This window comes from Aquarana catesbeiana, linkage group LG11 (genome assembly GCF_042186555.1).
Source record: "Aquarana catesbeiana isolate 2022-GZ linkage group LG11, ASM4218655v1, whole genome shotgun sequence".
NCBI lineage: Eukaryota > Metazoa > Chordata > Amphibia > Anura > Ranidae > Aquarana > Aquarana catesbeiana.
Genome location: NC_133334.1, coordinates 206,186,042 through 206,202,321, shown reverse-complemented (window position 1 = coordinate 206,202,321; position 16,280 = coordinate 206,186,042). Strand labels below are relative to the sequence as shown.

At 45.1% G+C, this 16,280-nt stretch overlaps 1 protein-coding gene and 1 pseudogene across 6 annotated transcripts in view; both read right to left on the bottom strand.

Annotated features, from left to right (window-relative positions):
* Window positions 1-16,280, bottom strand: part of LOC141112390 (transmembrane protein 272-like) — a 130,760-nt gene that overhangs the window by 3,242 nt on the left and 111,238 nt on the right. The gene's annotated exons all lie outside the window — the stretch shown is intronic.
* Window positions 9,930-10,024, bottom strand: LOC141113082 (U6 spliceosomal RNA; annotated as a pseudogene).

Sequence of the window (16,280 nt, the reverse complement as noted above, 5' to 3'; positions counted from 1 at the left end):
AGCCCACACACGATCGAATTGTCAGACAGATTCGTTCCGTCGGACCAGTTCGGTCGAAAAGTCCAGTCGTGTGTATTAGTATGGTAATCTTTACTTATAGAGTAGTAAGAATGTAAAACTCCCTTCCACAGTTAGTGGTGTCAAAGGGGAGTGTAAATAAATTCAAAAAACCTTTAGATGTGTTTCTTAGTGAACACCATGTACAAGAATATGAAAAACAGTAGTCCCACACACACAGGTGGAACTGGATGCAGACTTGAGGTCTAACCTCTGCTGAAGATTTAAATCAGTATTAAACCCAAATGTGAACATTTATTATTGTCCCCGTACCGGGTCTGAACCTTTGACCTCTGCTGTGTCTGGCAATATCTCTTCTTGCTGGACAGCTCCCTGGATAATTCCATGAACGATCTTACCTTGAACCTTGTTTCTCTTGAACCTTGAATCCTTTGCTCCTCCCTTGAACTTCCTATTTTAGCCATGCCTTTGCACTTCCTGTTTGCCAGATTATTGTGCTCTCTTCAGCCAATATCTAGATCTTGTTATCCCTGATGCTGTTCGTATCTCTGCTACCACTTGTTACCAACTATTGGCTTGTTTACTAAAGTCTGCTTGATCCCTACATCCTATATAGCCCCGGGACTGTGACGTCATAAGGAGACGGGGTCACCGGGTGACATCTCCCGGTGGCCACACCCCATGCCTATATAATTGGTTGCGGACCTTGCTCACAGCATTACAGCGAGAGTGAGCGTAGTGTCAACATCTCAGGAAGAGAAGAGGGAAGAAGACGTCTCAGAATACCGGGCTTCTCTGCTACCAAAAGAGCGGCAAAAGAGCAGAAGATAGCGGAGGAGCCCGGCAGAAGGAAGAAGGCACCAGAGAAGAACCAGAGAGCATGTAGACGACACTGGAGAGAGGGAGAAGAAGCCTGAGAGATCCCCGAAGTCGGAAGAAGACCCCTGAAGTCGGAAGAAGACCCCCGAAGTTGCCTAATAAATTACTTTTAAAACCTGTGTAGTGTGTTTTTTTATTGACACTTTTTTCCCCAGGTGAATGGGTAGGGGTACGATGTACCCCATACTCATTCACATAGGGTGGGGGGCCGGGATCTGGGGCCCCCTTATTAAAGGGGGCTCCTGGATTCCGATAAGCCCCCCGCCCGCAGACCCTGACAACCAACGGCAAGGGTTGTTGGGAGGAGGCCCTTGTCCTGATCAACATGGGGACGAGGTGCTTTGGGGTGGGGGGGCCCTTGCCCCAAAGCACTAACCCTCCCATGTTGAGGGCGTGCGGCCTGGTATGGTTCAGGAGGGGGGGCGCTCGCTCATCTCCACCCCCTTTCCTGACCGACCGGGCTGCGTGCTCAGATAAGGGTCTGGTATGGATTTTGAGGGGCCCCACGTCGTTTTTTCGGAGTAGGGGGTGCCCCTTAAAATCCATACCAGACCGAAGGGCCTGGTATGCTCTTGGAGGGGAACCCATGACGGTTTTTTAATTAAAATTTGGTGTGGAGTTCCCCCTCAAGATTCATACCAAACAGTGCCTGGCATTGGCGGGGATCCAATTCCCGTGCTTGTCACTCATTGGTAGGGATGAGCCGAACACCCCCTGTTCGGTTCGCACCAGAACATGCGAACAGGCAAAAAAATTGTTTGAACACGCGAACACCGTTAAAGTCTATGGGACACGAACATGAATAATCAAAAGTGCTAATTTTAAAGGTTTATATGCAAGTTATTGTCATAAAAAGTGTTTGGGGACCTGGGCCCTGCCCCAGGGGACATAGATCAATGCAAAAAAAATTTTTAAAAACAGGCGTTTTTTCAGGAGCAGTGATTTTAATAATGCTTAAAGTCAAACAATAAAAGTGTAATATTCCTTTAAATTTCGTACCTGGGGGGTGTCTATAGTATGCCTGTAAAGAAGCGCGTGTTTCCCGTGCTTAAACAGTCCCTGCATAAAATTTCCCGTGTTTAGAACAGTCTGACAGCAAAATGACATTTCAAAGGAAAAAAGTCATTTAAAACTACTCGCGGCTATTAATGAATTGCCGGTCCGACAATACACATAAAAGTTCATTGATAAAAACGGCATGGGAATTCCCCACAGGGGAACCCCGAACCAAAATTTTAAAAAAAAATGGCGTGGGGGGGTCCCCCTAAATTCCATACCAGGCCCTTCAGGTCTGGTATGGATATTAAGGGGAACCCCGGACAAAATTTTTTTTAAAAATGGCGGCCGCAGGAAAAGAGGGGGGAACGAGAGAGCGCCCCCCCCTGAACCGTACCAGGCCACATGCCCTCAACATTAGACCCCCAGATCCCGCCCCCCCTTGTGAAATGGTAAGGGGGTACAAAAGTACCCCTACCATTTCACAATAAAAGTGTCAAAAATGTTAAAAATGACAAGAGACAGTTTTTGACAATTCCTTTATTTATTTATTTATTTTTTATTTATTTCAGGTACTTATATAGCGCCGTCAATTTACACAGCGCTTTACATATACATTGTACATTCACATCAGTCCCTACCCTCAAGGAGCTTACAATCTACGGTCCGTAACTCACATTCATACATACTAGGGACAATTTAGACAGGATCCAATTAACCTACCAGCATGTCTTTGGAGTGTGGGAGGAAACCGGAGCACCCGGAGGAAACCCACGCAGGCACAGGGAGAACATGCAAACTCCAGGCAGGTAGTGTCGTGGGTGGGATTCGAACCAGCGACCCTTCTTACTGCTAGGCGAAAGTGCTATCCACTGCACCACTGTGCCGCCCAATTTATTTATTTAAATGCTTCTTCTTTCTTCTATATTCTATCTTCTTTCCTCTATCTTCTATCTTCCTTCGGTTTCTTCCTCCATCTTCTTCTTCTGGTTCTTCTGGTTCTTCCTCCGGTGTTCTCCCCTGGCATCTTCCTCCGCGGCATCTTCTTCCTTTCTTCTTCTCAGGCCGCTCCGCATCCACCATGATGGGAAGCTCCCGCTGTGTGACGCTTCTCGTCTTCTGACGGTTCTTAAATAACGGAGGGCGGGGCCACCCGGTGACCCCGCCCCCTCTGATGCACGGGGAGTTGACGGGGACTTCCCTGTGGCATTCCCTGTGATGTCAACTCACCGTGCGTCAGAGGGGGCGGGGTCACTGGGTGGCCCCGCCCTCCGTTATTTAAGAACCGTCGGAAGCGTTACACAGCGGGAGCCTCCCATCATGGTGGATGCGGAGCGGCCCGGGAAGAAGACACCGCGGAGGAAGATGCCGGACGAGAACACCGGAGGAAGAACCAGAAGAAGAAGAAGATGGAGGAAGAAACCGAAGGAAGATAAAAGATAGAAGAAAGAAGATAGAAGAAAGAAGAAGCATTTAAATAAAGGAATAAAGGAATAAATCAAAAACTGTCTCTTGTCATTTTTAACATTTTTGACACTTTTTTGTGAAATGGTAGGGGTACTCTTGTACTTTTGCGGCCTGCCAGGTTGAGTGCTCGGATAAGGGTCTGGTATGGATTTTTGGGGGGACCCCACACCATTTTTTTTTATTTTGGCGCGGGGTTCCCTTTAACCAGTTACCAACCGGCCCATAGCCGAATGACGGCTGCAGGGCGGTTGGATAACTCTGGGAGGACGTACTATGACGTCCTCCCAGAATTTCCCTCTCGCGCGCCCCCTGGGGCGCGCACCCGAACACATCCGTGACCGCCGGGTCCAGAGGACCCGGTGCATCACGGATCCCGGTAAATGGCCGCTGATCGCGGCCGTTTACCATGTGATCGCGCCGTCAAATGACGGCGCGATCACATGTAAACAGACCGGCGTCATCTGATGACGCCGGTTCCTCTCCTCCCCTCCTGTGTACCGATCGGTACACAGTGAGCGGGGAGGGGGATGGATGGATGTCTGCAGCGCTGTGGGCTGTATGTGTAGTGCCCACAGCGCTGCACAGAGACATCCATCCATCCATGCTCAGCCATCCCTCACTACTATGCAATGCTGTGCAATACTCTGCAATACCCCCACAATACTCTGCAATACCCCCACAATACTCTGCAATGCTGTGCAATACTCTGCAATACCCCCACAATACTCTGCAATGCTGTGCAATACTCTGCAATACCCCCACAATACTCTGCAATGCTGTGCAATACTCTGCAATGCCCCCACAATACTCTGCAATGCTGTGCAATACTCTGCAATGCCCCCACAATACTCTGCAATGCTGTGCAATACTCTGCAATGCCCCCACAATACTCTGCAATGCTGTGCAATACTCTGCAATGCCCCCACAATACTCTGCAATGCTGTGCAATACTCTGCAATTCCCCCACAATACTCTGCAATGCCCCCCGCCATACTCTGCAATGCCCCCCGCCATACTCTGTAATGCCCCCCGCCATACTCTGCAATGCCCCCCGCCATAATCTGCCATGCCCCCGCCATACTCCGCAATACCCTGCCATACTCCGCCATACCCCGCCATACTCCGCCATACCCCGCCATACCCCGCCATACCCCGCCATACCCTGCCATGCTGAGCCATGCTCAGCTGTACTCGCCCTCTGTATGTGGCCAGGCTGTGGAAGTCTCACACATGTGGTATCGCCGTACTCAGGAGGAGTAGGAGAATCTATTTTGGGGTGTCATTTTTGGAATGTACATGTTATGTGGTAGAAATATTGTATAAATGGACAACTTTGTGTTAAAAAAAAAAAAAGCGTTTTAACCACTTCCCGCCCGCCGGCCGTCATACAACATGCTTGACTTTGTGCGGGGATATCTGAATGATGGTTGCAGCTACAGGCATCATTCAGATATCAGCTTTTTCAGCCGGCGATTCCCTACACCATGAGAATGATCATAGCAGCTGTTCCACTGCTTGATTGTTCTTACGGGAGGCGAGAGGGGATGTCCCCCCCTCCCGCGCTTCTACCGACTCACCGCTACGATCGAAGCCAGGATCATTTTTTTTTTTTTTTTTTTTTAATTTCAGGCTTCCCAGCCTAGAGGTGAGATGTGGGGTCTTATTGACCCCATATCTCACTGTAAAGAGGACCTGTCATGCCATATTCCTATTACAAGGATGTTTATATTCCTTGTAATAGGAATAAAAGTGGTCAAAAATTTTTTTTTTTGGAAAAAAGCATCAAACTAAAATAAATAAAGTAAAATGAACAATAAAAAAAAAAAAAAAATTTTTAAAGCGCCCCTGTCCCTGTGTGCTCGCATGCAGAAGCGAACGCATACGTAAGTCCCGCCCACATATGAAAACGGTGTTCAAACCACACATGTGAGGTATCGGTGCAATTGGTAGAGTGAGAGCAATAATTTTGGACCTAGACCTCCTCTGTAACTCAAAACATGTAACCAGTAAAAAATTTTAAAGCGTCGCCTATGGGGATTTTTGAGTAGCAAAGTTTGGCGCCATTCCACAAGCGCGTGCAATTTTGAAAGGTGACATGTTGGGTATCTATTTACTCGGCGTAACTTCATCTTTCACATTATGCAAAAACATTAGGCTAACTTTACTGTTTTGGTTTTTGTAAAGCACAAAACAGTTTTTTTTCCAAAAAAAACGCGTTAAAAAAATTGCTGCTCAAATACCGTGCGAGATAAAAAGTTGCAACGACCGCCATTGTATTCTCTAGGGACTTTGCTAAAAAAACATATATAATGTTTTGGGGTTCTATGTAATTTTCTAGCTAATAAATGATGATTTTTACATGTAGGAGAGAAATGTCAGAATTGGCCTGGGTGCTCCAGAACGCCTGAAGGTGCTCCCCTGCATGTTGGGTCTCTGTATGTGGCCACGCTGTGTAAAAGTCTCACACATGTGGTATCGCCGTACTCGGGAGTAATAGTAGAATGTGTTTTGGGGTGTAATTTGTGGTATGCATATGCGGTGTGTGAGAAATAACCTGCTAATATGACAATTTTGTGGGAAAAAAAAAAGTAAAAAAAAAAACCTTGATTTTGCAAAGAATTGTGGGAAAAAATGACAACTTCAAAAAACTCACCATGCATCTTTCTAAATACCTTGGAATGTCTTCTTTCCAAAAAGGGGTCATTTGGGGGGTATTTCTACTTTTCTGGAATGTTAGGGTCTCAAGAAATTAGATAGGCCGTCAGTAATTCAGGTGTGATCCATTTTCAGATATTCGCACCATAGCTTTTGGACTCTATAACTTTCACAAAGACCAAATAATATCCACCGATTTGGGTTAATTTTACCAAAGATATGTAGCGGTATAAATTTTGGCCAAAATATATGAAGAAAACTTACTAATTTGCAAAATATTATAACAAAAATTAAGAAAAATGTATTTTTTTACAGATTTTTCGGTCTTTTTTCTTTTACGGCGCAAAAAATAAAAAACCCAGCGGTGATTAAATACCACCAAAAGAAAGCTCCATTTGTGTGAAAAAAAGGACAAAAATTTCATATAGATACAGTGTTGCATGACTGAGTAATTGTCATTCAAAATGTGAGAGCACCAAAAGCTGAAAATTGGTCTGGTTAGGAAGGGGGTTTAAGTGCCCAGTTGTCAAGTGGTTAAAATCCATACCAGACCTGAAGGGTCTGGTATAGATTTTGAGGGGGACCCCATGACATTTTTTTTTTTTTTTAAATTTTGGCCAGGGTTCCCCTTAATATCCATACCAGACCTGAAGGGCCTGGTATAGAATTTAGGGGGACCCCCCACGCCATTTTTTTTTTTTAATTTTGGTTCGGGGATCCTCTGTGGGGAATTCCGATGCCGTTTTTATCAATAAACTTTTATGTGCATTGTCGGACCGGCAATTCATTAATAGCCGCGAGTAGTTTTAAATGACTTTTTTTCCTTTAAAATGTCATTTTGCTGTCAGACTGTTCTAAACACGGAAAACATGCGCCCCTTTACAGGCATACTATAGACACCCCCCAGGTATGAAATTTAAAGGAATATTACACTTTTATTGTTTCACTTTAAGCATTATTAAAATCACTGCTCCCGAAAAAACTGCCGTTTTTAAAACTTTTTTTTTGCATTGATCCATGTCCCCTGGGGCAGGACCCAGGTCCCCAAACACTTTTTATGACAATACCATGCATATAAGCCTTTAAAATTAGCACTTTTTATTTCTCCCATAGATTTTTAAAGGGTGTTCCGCCGCAAACACCCCAAATTGTTCGCTGTTTGGCGAACTGGCGAACAGCTGATGTTCGAGTCGAACATGAGTTTGACTCGAACTTGAAGCTCATCCCTACTCATTGGGAAAGGAAAAAACATTTTTCCTTTCCCGATGAGCGAGCCAGCTCGGCGCTGCTATCCACAGCTGACACAGTGCACTGCGATTACCTGCGGTTATGTGCGGATAGCTGCGCTAAATCGCTCCTGGACACAGTCAATTTTATTTTTTCTATCCACACCAAACCGCATGTAATGAAAACGCAGCTAAACGCAGTGTGTGAATGGGGCCATAGGAAAGCATTGTGTGCATTTAGCTGCGGTAGAAAACACAGCTAAAAGCACAATTCTATCCGTCTGTGTGAAAGGGGCCTTAGAGCGGAGACTGCAAGCCAGGCCTTCTCGTCCAACATTAGTGCCTGATCTCACAAATGCGCTTCTTGAAGAATGGTCAAACATTCCCATAGACACACTCTTAAACCTTGTGGACAGCCTTCCCAGAAGAGTTAAGGCTGTTATAGCTGCAAAGGGTGGGCCAACGCAATATTGAACCCTACAGACTAAGACTAGGATGCCATTAAAGATCATGTGCGTGTAAAGGCAGGTGTCACAATACTTTTAGCAATATAGTGTATATATGTAGCACCCTTCTAGTTTAGAATTGGCTACTGGGAAGATTTAGTTTGGCTCCTCCGTAAACAGTGGAGCAGGGATTGATTGCTCAGGGCTTTTCAAGCTATCACAGGTTGCTTGCTGTTCTGTTACTTCCCCTGTCATCTAGAGCAATGTTTCTCAACTCCAGTTCCAGTTCTCAAGTACCCCCAACAGGTCATGTTTTCAGGCTCACCATTATTTTGCACAGGTGATTTGATCAGTTTCACTGCCTTAGTAATTACCACAGCCATTTCATCTGAGGGAAATCCTGAAAACATGACCTGTTGGGGTACTTGAGGACTGGAGTTGAGAAACATTGATCTAGAGGCTTCTAGAAGCATAGCTGGAGGGAGAGCAGGACAGGTAGCCTGAATATTTATGGGATGTCAACCAATCCCTGGGGAGGTGTGCCCATAAAGTGGAGGGAAGGCCCATAAGTAGTCTGAGGCCTATGCAGCAAGGTGCAGTATTCCTGGGTCCAGTACTGCAGGAGGAGACCCCTGTGCAGATGCTCATCTCCTGTGGCATGGACGCTAGAGAAACCAGAGTAAAGACACTGAGGTCCCAGCAGTGTTAATTTCCTCGACTAAAATGACTAAAACATTTTAGTTGACTAAATGAAAACTATTTTAGTCGACTAAAATACAACTAAAACAATTGAGATGACTAAAATCGACTAAAACTAAAATGGCATTTTAGTCAAAAGACTAAAATGGGACTAAAACTAAAATCCAATTTTAGTCAAAAGACTCAGACTAAAACTAAATCGAAATTTGACTTAGAATATAACACTGGTCTGTAGTGCATGTTCATACCTCAATACCATAAATAATAACATATGAGATTTTTCACTCCAGCAGTATATAATGAGTTTGGAAATTGTAGAGAAATGTTCACTAATGCATTACAATTTATTTACACCCATTCAATTTTAGACGACTAAAATAAGTTTTAGTCGACTAAAACGTAGGACCTTTCAGTCGACTAAAATGTCCTGGAGATTTAGTCGACTAAATACAACTAAAACTAAAACATTTTCAAGAAGACTAAAATGGGACTAAAACTAAAATGCCATTTTAGTCCTAAGACTAATGCCCTGTACACACGATCGGACATTGATCGGACATTCCGACAACAAAATCCATGGATTTTTTCCAACGGATGTTGGCTCAAACTTGTCTTGCATACACATGGTCGCACAAAGTTGTCGGAAAATCCGATCGTTCTGAACACGGTGACGTAAAACACGTATGTTGGGACTATAAACGGGGCAGTAGCCAATAGCTTTCGTCTCTTAATTTATTCTGAGCATGCGTGGCACTTTGTGCGTTGGATTTGTATTGGAATTTAACCGATCGGATTTTGTTGTCGGAAAATTTTATAGCCTGCTCTCAAGCTTTGTGTGTCGGAAATTCAGACGGAAAAAGTCCGATGGAGCCCACACACGATCGGAATTTCCGACAACACAATCCAATCGCACTTTTTCCGTCGGAAAATCCGACCCTGTGTACAGGGCATAAGACTAGAACTGAATCGAAATTTACTGCCAAAATTAACACTGGGTCCCAGCTATGCTTAGCTGAGGGGGCTACCACAGAGATTTTGTTCAGGGATTGAGCTGGTTCAGGAGGAGGCTCACTGGAGAGAGTCAGGAGGAAGTTGGTGGGAAGAAGTCCAACTGTCAAAGATATAAAAGAAAAAGGAGCGCACCAGCCTTGTGCATTATCCTTTGGATGTGTATTTATTAAAAACAATAAAAAGAAAACTACTTGCAAACAATAGTAGAGATTCTTGCAATATGAATAGTCATCAAATAACAGCATTCAGTCTAGGATGAATGGAGCTCTCCAAAGGTTACAGAGGAACTCTCAAGTATCACTGCCTTCTGATGCATTTCAAAGGGAACATCCCTTCTTCCTCAGAGCTCAGCAGTGGACCCTCCTTAAGCAGTCCCCATATATATATATATATATATATATATATATATATATATATATATATATATATATACACACTTCATATGCACCTTCAATCAATCAGCAAAATGCCTAAGGCCCCTCCCTCTTTCACCCTCAGCCCGGTGGGTGGTCCAAGCAGAAAAACGCCTACTGGAAAGGCGTAATTTTTTATTTTTTTTGTGCAGGGGCCATGCTAATCTTCTCTGTTTCGTTCCAATTTTAGTATATGTCCTGCCGAAGCGAGGACTTTTTTTTTTTTTCCTCTCCTGAAGTGCCATAGAGCCGCTGGCTGTAAAGGCGTAATTTAACCCTTACTACAGAAAATTGCATACAGTACATGTTACATATTATTAATATTGTTAGGGGTCCCTCCCAGTCGATGGTATTAGGGCTCATAGCGCTCTCGTAGGTGGCCGATCCTACCGTCCGTGGGGTGCCTAGAGCTGCGCCGTCACATCGATGCTCTCACCCCTGGTGCAGGCAGTGTTCCTGGTCTATCTCAGTGCCTGGAACACAGGCTGCTGTGTTTGCATTCCAGGCGAGAGGAAGGGACGGACCTAGTGTCCCTTCCTCTGCATCATCCGTCGCTCGTCGATGACGTAGGCGGCGAAGAGTGGATCACCGCCATATTGGTGAAGGCCAGACTACACAGGTCAAAATAAAGACCTACCATAGCCATACGAGCAGACCGCTCGTCGGACTAGATAAAATAAAGTGGAACTATTGCCAGCCAAGTATGCCAGCTGCCGCCTGAACAATTATATAGGCGGAAAGGAGGACAATGTGACCCCTATAGCCGAAGGGGGAACTAATGGAATATTAAACACTAACAGGAGGTACAAATAGCTAAAATAAATCATAATTAAACTATATATTGTATGTAACCTACATGCATACCATATGTGTATACACATAACACTGATTGATAATATCAAAAATTGACCGATCTATAAATGCCATATGGGAAGATATCCACCAGAACCTGCATAGGTGCCTCCTGCTGTTATTTGATGACTATTCATATTGCAAGAATCTCTACCATTGTTTGTGAGTAGTTTTCTTTTTATCGTTGTTAATAAATACATATCCAAAGGATAATGCACAAGGCTGGTGCGCCCCTTCTTTTTCTTTTATATCTTTGACTACTAGGATTCCCCATCTTTGAGGGCAGCAATGCCTGTGTCATTATACAACTTGTCTGGTTATCCACTTGTGCGCAGGAGCATTTTCTTCTCTGCTATCAAGAAATCCAACTGTCCTGTGGTGTAAGTCTACATCTCCCTCACTAGGAAGAGCCTGTGGATAACGGCAGGAGGCAACCAATGATCCTGTGGCTGAGTGAGTAAATGATCCCCCCCTCTCTTTTTTTTACTGAGGACTTCTAAGGGAGTACAGGTCACTATCAGAAAAAGTAATCCTGTGGGACAGTCAAGTGCAGCCAGAAGTGTGTGGAGAGCAACCACAAGCACAGCCAGCTTTGCATAAGGCAAAACCAGAAGTTGATGAGTCCCTAAATTTGCTCCAGTTACAGTTTACCAGGGGTATCCCATACACCCTATCCTCATCCAACTTCCTGTTCCTGTCTTGTAGCCATTAGCCACTTGGTGTCGCCGTTTTTTACTCTGGCTGGACTTGCCCTTATCCAACATGGCCAACATGGAATCTGCCCATTCCCGGGGTGGCTTCCCGGGCTGTGGCCCGTGTTTTGGTCTGTCCCATAGGCCGTGGGGCTCCGCAAGGAGAGCATGGTGGCAGATACGCCGCCTTTGCTCTTGATGTCTGACCGGCAACGCACTGCACGGCTATCATCCATGTTTGTGAACTTTTGTCCGGTTTTAGGACACTGCACATGCGCGATTTTCACGCATGCGCCCTGCGGGGTCAGGCCCGGTGATGTCACACGTCAATTGGCATGGGGGTGGCGCCGGGCAGGAGCCCCTGTGTAGATAAGGAGGCACTGCTGTGAAGATAGCCCATGCTGCTGCAACATGGCTGAATGTGTCCCTCTGATTGCTGTCTTTTAAAACGATTGGTGAGTAGTGGCTACACAGGCCTTTTATTATCAGCTTTTGGAGATTTCAGGCACAATACACACTGTGCATTTGTGATCTTCCTTTATAGGCACTCCCCTGTGAACTTAATTGACACCTATTGAATGCCTGGTGCAAGTTTGTTTAAATACTAAGGTGTCCTTTTATGAAACTGAGATCAGCAGCGATCCCGAGTCTCACCGCTGATCTCAGCTCATTACCAGTTTATGAAACTGAGGTAATCAGTGGAGAACATGTTCTCCGCTGATTATCTCAGCACAGTGAGAATTTGTAACTGACTTCACAGAAACGGCCAGTTTATGAAGGTGCGATCTCAGCACCTCACTGGCGATCTGTGACAGAATTCTCACTTTCTGATTCACCATTTCAGAAGTGGAGAATCAGAGTGAGAAGCCTGAAACTGGCTGATATTCTGGAGAAAGTACACACCCCAAAACCAGCAGGATAGGAATTTATAGTGTGTATATATATATATATAGATAGATAAATAGATATTTATTGATATATATAGACTATATCTATCTATAGATATATCTATATATAGATACATCTATTATATATATTTTTACATATATAATATATATATAATCTATATATAGATAGATATATAGCTATATATATAGATATATATAGATATATGTATATATTTTTTTTTAGATGTTCACGTCTCTGGCTGGGTTCACACTTGTGCGATGCGTGAACCAGCGTGATTCCTAAGTGGGTTTTCACATCGCACCTACATTGACATCTGCGCACCACTGCGGGTGTCAATGTAAAGTTAATGACACCCCCAGATCATTTCACAGATCGCAGTGCGAACTATGTAATGGTGCAGGAATCGGATCGCATGGGTGTTCACACCCATGCGATCCGATTCCAGTGCAGACCAAATAAAGGGTCCTGTACCATTTTGGTGCAAATGCAATATGATTTAGGGCCAGTTCCCACTGCTGCGGTGTCCGAGATCGGATGTGATTCGCACCGCACTGCAGTGCAAAATCACATCCGATCTCTTTTTTTGGTCCACAGCAGAATCGAATCGCATGGGTGTTCACACTGCGATATGCGAACTGATTTGGGGGTGTTGTTAACTTTTAAGCCCAGTTCACACTTGTGCGATGCCGGACATCGCACAGGCATCACATGTAATTCGCAGCACACTGCCATTCACATTACATGCGATGTCTGTACGTTGTGATATCAGCTGTACAGGTAGTATGGCTGATATCGCACCGCATTCGGTGCAAACACGCACAGGACCCTTTTTTCTGTTCGGACCAGAATCGGATCGCATGTCCGGACTGTCAGTTCGCAGTGCGATATGCAAGCTGAACTGGGGGTGTCCTTAACAATGTATTGACACTCCCCAGAGATTCGCATATGGAAGTGTGAACTGACATGCGAGTCGGTGCGATGCGGGAACCCGCAGTGGATTCGCAGTGTTCTCGCATTGCACCAGTTTATCAATTTTTATGTTTATCAATTATGAAATATATTTTATTTTAATTTATTAATAAATATTTATACTTGTATACTTTATTAAAATTATTTTTTTAATGATTATAAATGTATTTTGCATTTATATGAATGGTGTATAGCTGCATTACATATGTGCATTACATTCATTTACTATACACCATTCACATTTAAATAGGGACATGTATGATCTTTAAATATTGATAAAAACAATGTTTTTTTTATAATTAGGTTAATGTACATTGTGTAGGGGGAATTTAACTTTATTATTTTATTAATATGTTGGGGAATAATGTGTGCTGATTTGTGTTAAACTTTTGTATTTTATGGTTCCTCATACTGTAATCCTGCTATATCACGCGAGATTATAGTGAGAGGAGCCATTCTCAGGAGTTCCCGGCGTTTGTAGATCGCTCCTCAACTCAACATGAGAAGCGATCTACACACTTTCATAAACAGGCACTCAGAGGAGAGCGATCTCCTCTGAGAATGCCTGAGAACTGAAAAGCGGTATTTTACCGCACTTTCATAAAAGGACACCTCAATTACAAGGTGAGTCAGCTGAGTACTAATCATGTATACCCTATTGGTCATGCCGTTATCCATATTTACTGTTGCTTTATATATTAATCAACAGATTTGTATGGTACGGCATAATTGATGCCCCACCCAGCTTATTTTGTCTACTGGATTTGACACAGTTGAGAGATCACTTTGTGGCTGCCACTATTGCCTCCGTTTGCCAGTAATTTTTGGCAATTGGATGGAATTTAAGGTAGAGCTGACATCTTGATTTCCCTATGTTTTACATATATATCCTTAGAGACTAGTATTATTATTTATTTTTATTTATTTCAGGTACTTATATAGCGCCGTCAATTTACGCAGCGCTTTTACATATATATATTATACATTCACATCAGTCCCTATACCCTCAAGGAGCTTACAATCTAAGATCCCTAACTCACATTCATACCTATACTAGGGCCAATTTAGACAGGATCCAATTAACCTACCAGCATGTCTTTGGAGTGTGGGAGGAAACCGGAGTACCCGGAGGAAACCCACGCAGACACAGGGAGAACATGCAAACTCCAGGCAGGTAGTGTCGTGGTCAGGATTTGAACCAGTGACCCTTCTTACTGCTAGGTGAGAGTGCTACCCACTGCACCACTGTGCCGCCCCATTACTATACATGTCTGAGTTCTGGGACATATTCTTTTTCCCTCTCCTTCTCTTATAGCATTTGTTGGATATGTCATCAGAGCATATTTTGGACGTCTGTTGAACTCATATATTAGTAGAGCAATTCTGGGCTACCTAATGAAGCCTTGCACTATCTGAGTATGTGTGGTTTTCTCTCATCAGAGTAACCTTTGGTCGTTCCCTGAAGTTACTCATATTCCGGTATGGCGATTAATTATTTATCTATTATAATGTTTTTTTAGCCACTGTTGTCATGAGAAATAGTTCCAGACTAAACTCATAGGGGTTTATTTACTAAAGCTGGAGAGTGCAAAATCAGGCTCACTTCTGCATAGAAACCAATCAGCTTCCAGGTTTTATTGCCAAAGCTTAATTGAACAAGCTGAGGTTAGAAGCTGATTGTCTACCATGCACAGCTGCACCATATTCTATGCGTACCAGCTAGGCCAGGTTCACACTGGTGCGACACGACAGCCATCCTACTTTGGATCCAACTTTGCCCTGCGACTTGAAGCCGACATACGTCCGACTTTCAATGAACAGGGATCCAACTTGGACCCCACCACTACCAGGCACTGTGTTTGGTATGAATCTTGAGGGGGAACTCCACGCCAAATTTTAAATAAAAAAACGGCATGGGTTTCCCCTCCAAGGGCATACCAGGCCCTTGGGTCTGGTCTGGATTTTAAGGGGAACCCCCTATGCTGAAAAAACGGCATGGGGGTCCCCCCAAAATCAAGACCAGACCCTTATCCGAGCATGCAGCCCGGTCAGGAAAGGGGGTGGGGATGAGCGAGCGGTCCCCCCCTTCCTGAACCGTACCATGCTCTCAACATGGGGGGGGTGGGTGCTTTGGGGCAGGGCCAGATTTGCCACAAGGCCACCGAGGCCAGGCCTCGGGGCGGCAGTGGTGCAGGGGCGGCGCCTCTCCTGCGGTGACTTCGCGGACGCCCCCCCCCCTTTCAGGCTGCCCATTAAAGTTGATTAAGGGCACCAGTGCCCTTAGAAAAGATGGCTGCGAGCCGCCCACTACTGCGCATGCGCCGTTCCGAAGCCGGCCGGGCTCGGGAAAGCTCGTACGTGCTCGGCTGGGCGGCGCATGCGCAGTAGCGTGATTGCGCTGCCCTGCGCCATTTTTGAGAAGATCAAGAAGTAATGTCAGCGGTGAGGCGGTGGGGGAGAGAGATGACATCTCTCATTGCCCGCACCGCTGTTCCACCCTCCTCCATCTGGTGGCAGCCAGGCAGCGTGGCAAGTGACATCTCCATCTGGTGGCAGCGTGACAAGTGACATCTCCATCTGGTGGCAGCCAGGCAGTGTGGCAAGTGACATCTCTATCTGGTGGCAGGCAGGCAGTGTGGCAAGTGACATCTCCATCTGGTGGCAGGCAGCATGGCTAGTGACATCTTCATCTGGCGGCAGGCAGCGTGGCAAGTGACATCTCCATCTGGTGGCAGGTAGGCAGTTTGGCAAGTGACATCTCCATCTGGTGGCAGGCAGCGTGGCAAGTGACATCTCCATCTGGTGGCAGGCAGCGTGGCTAGTGACATCTTCATCTGGCGGCAGGCAGCGTGGCAAGTGACATCTCCATCTGGTGGCAGGCAGCGTGGCAAGTGACATCTCTATCTGGTGGCAGCGTGGCAAGTGACATCTCCATCTGGTGGCAGCCAGGCAGTGTGGCAAGTGACATCTCCATCTGGTGGCAGGCAGGCAGTGTGGCAAGTGACATCTCCATCTGGTGGCAGGCAGCGTGGCAAGTGACATCTCCAT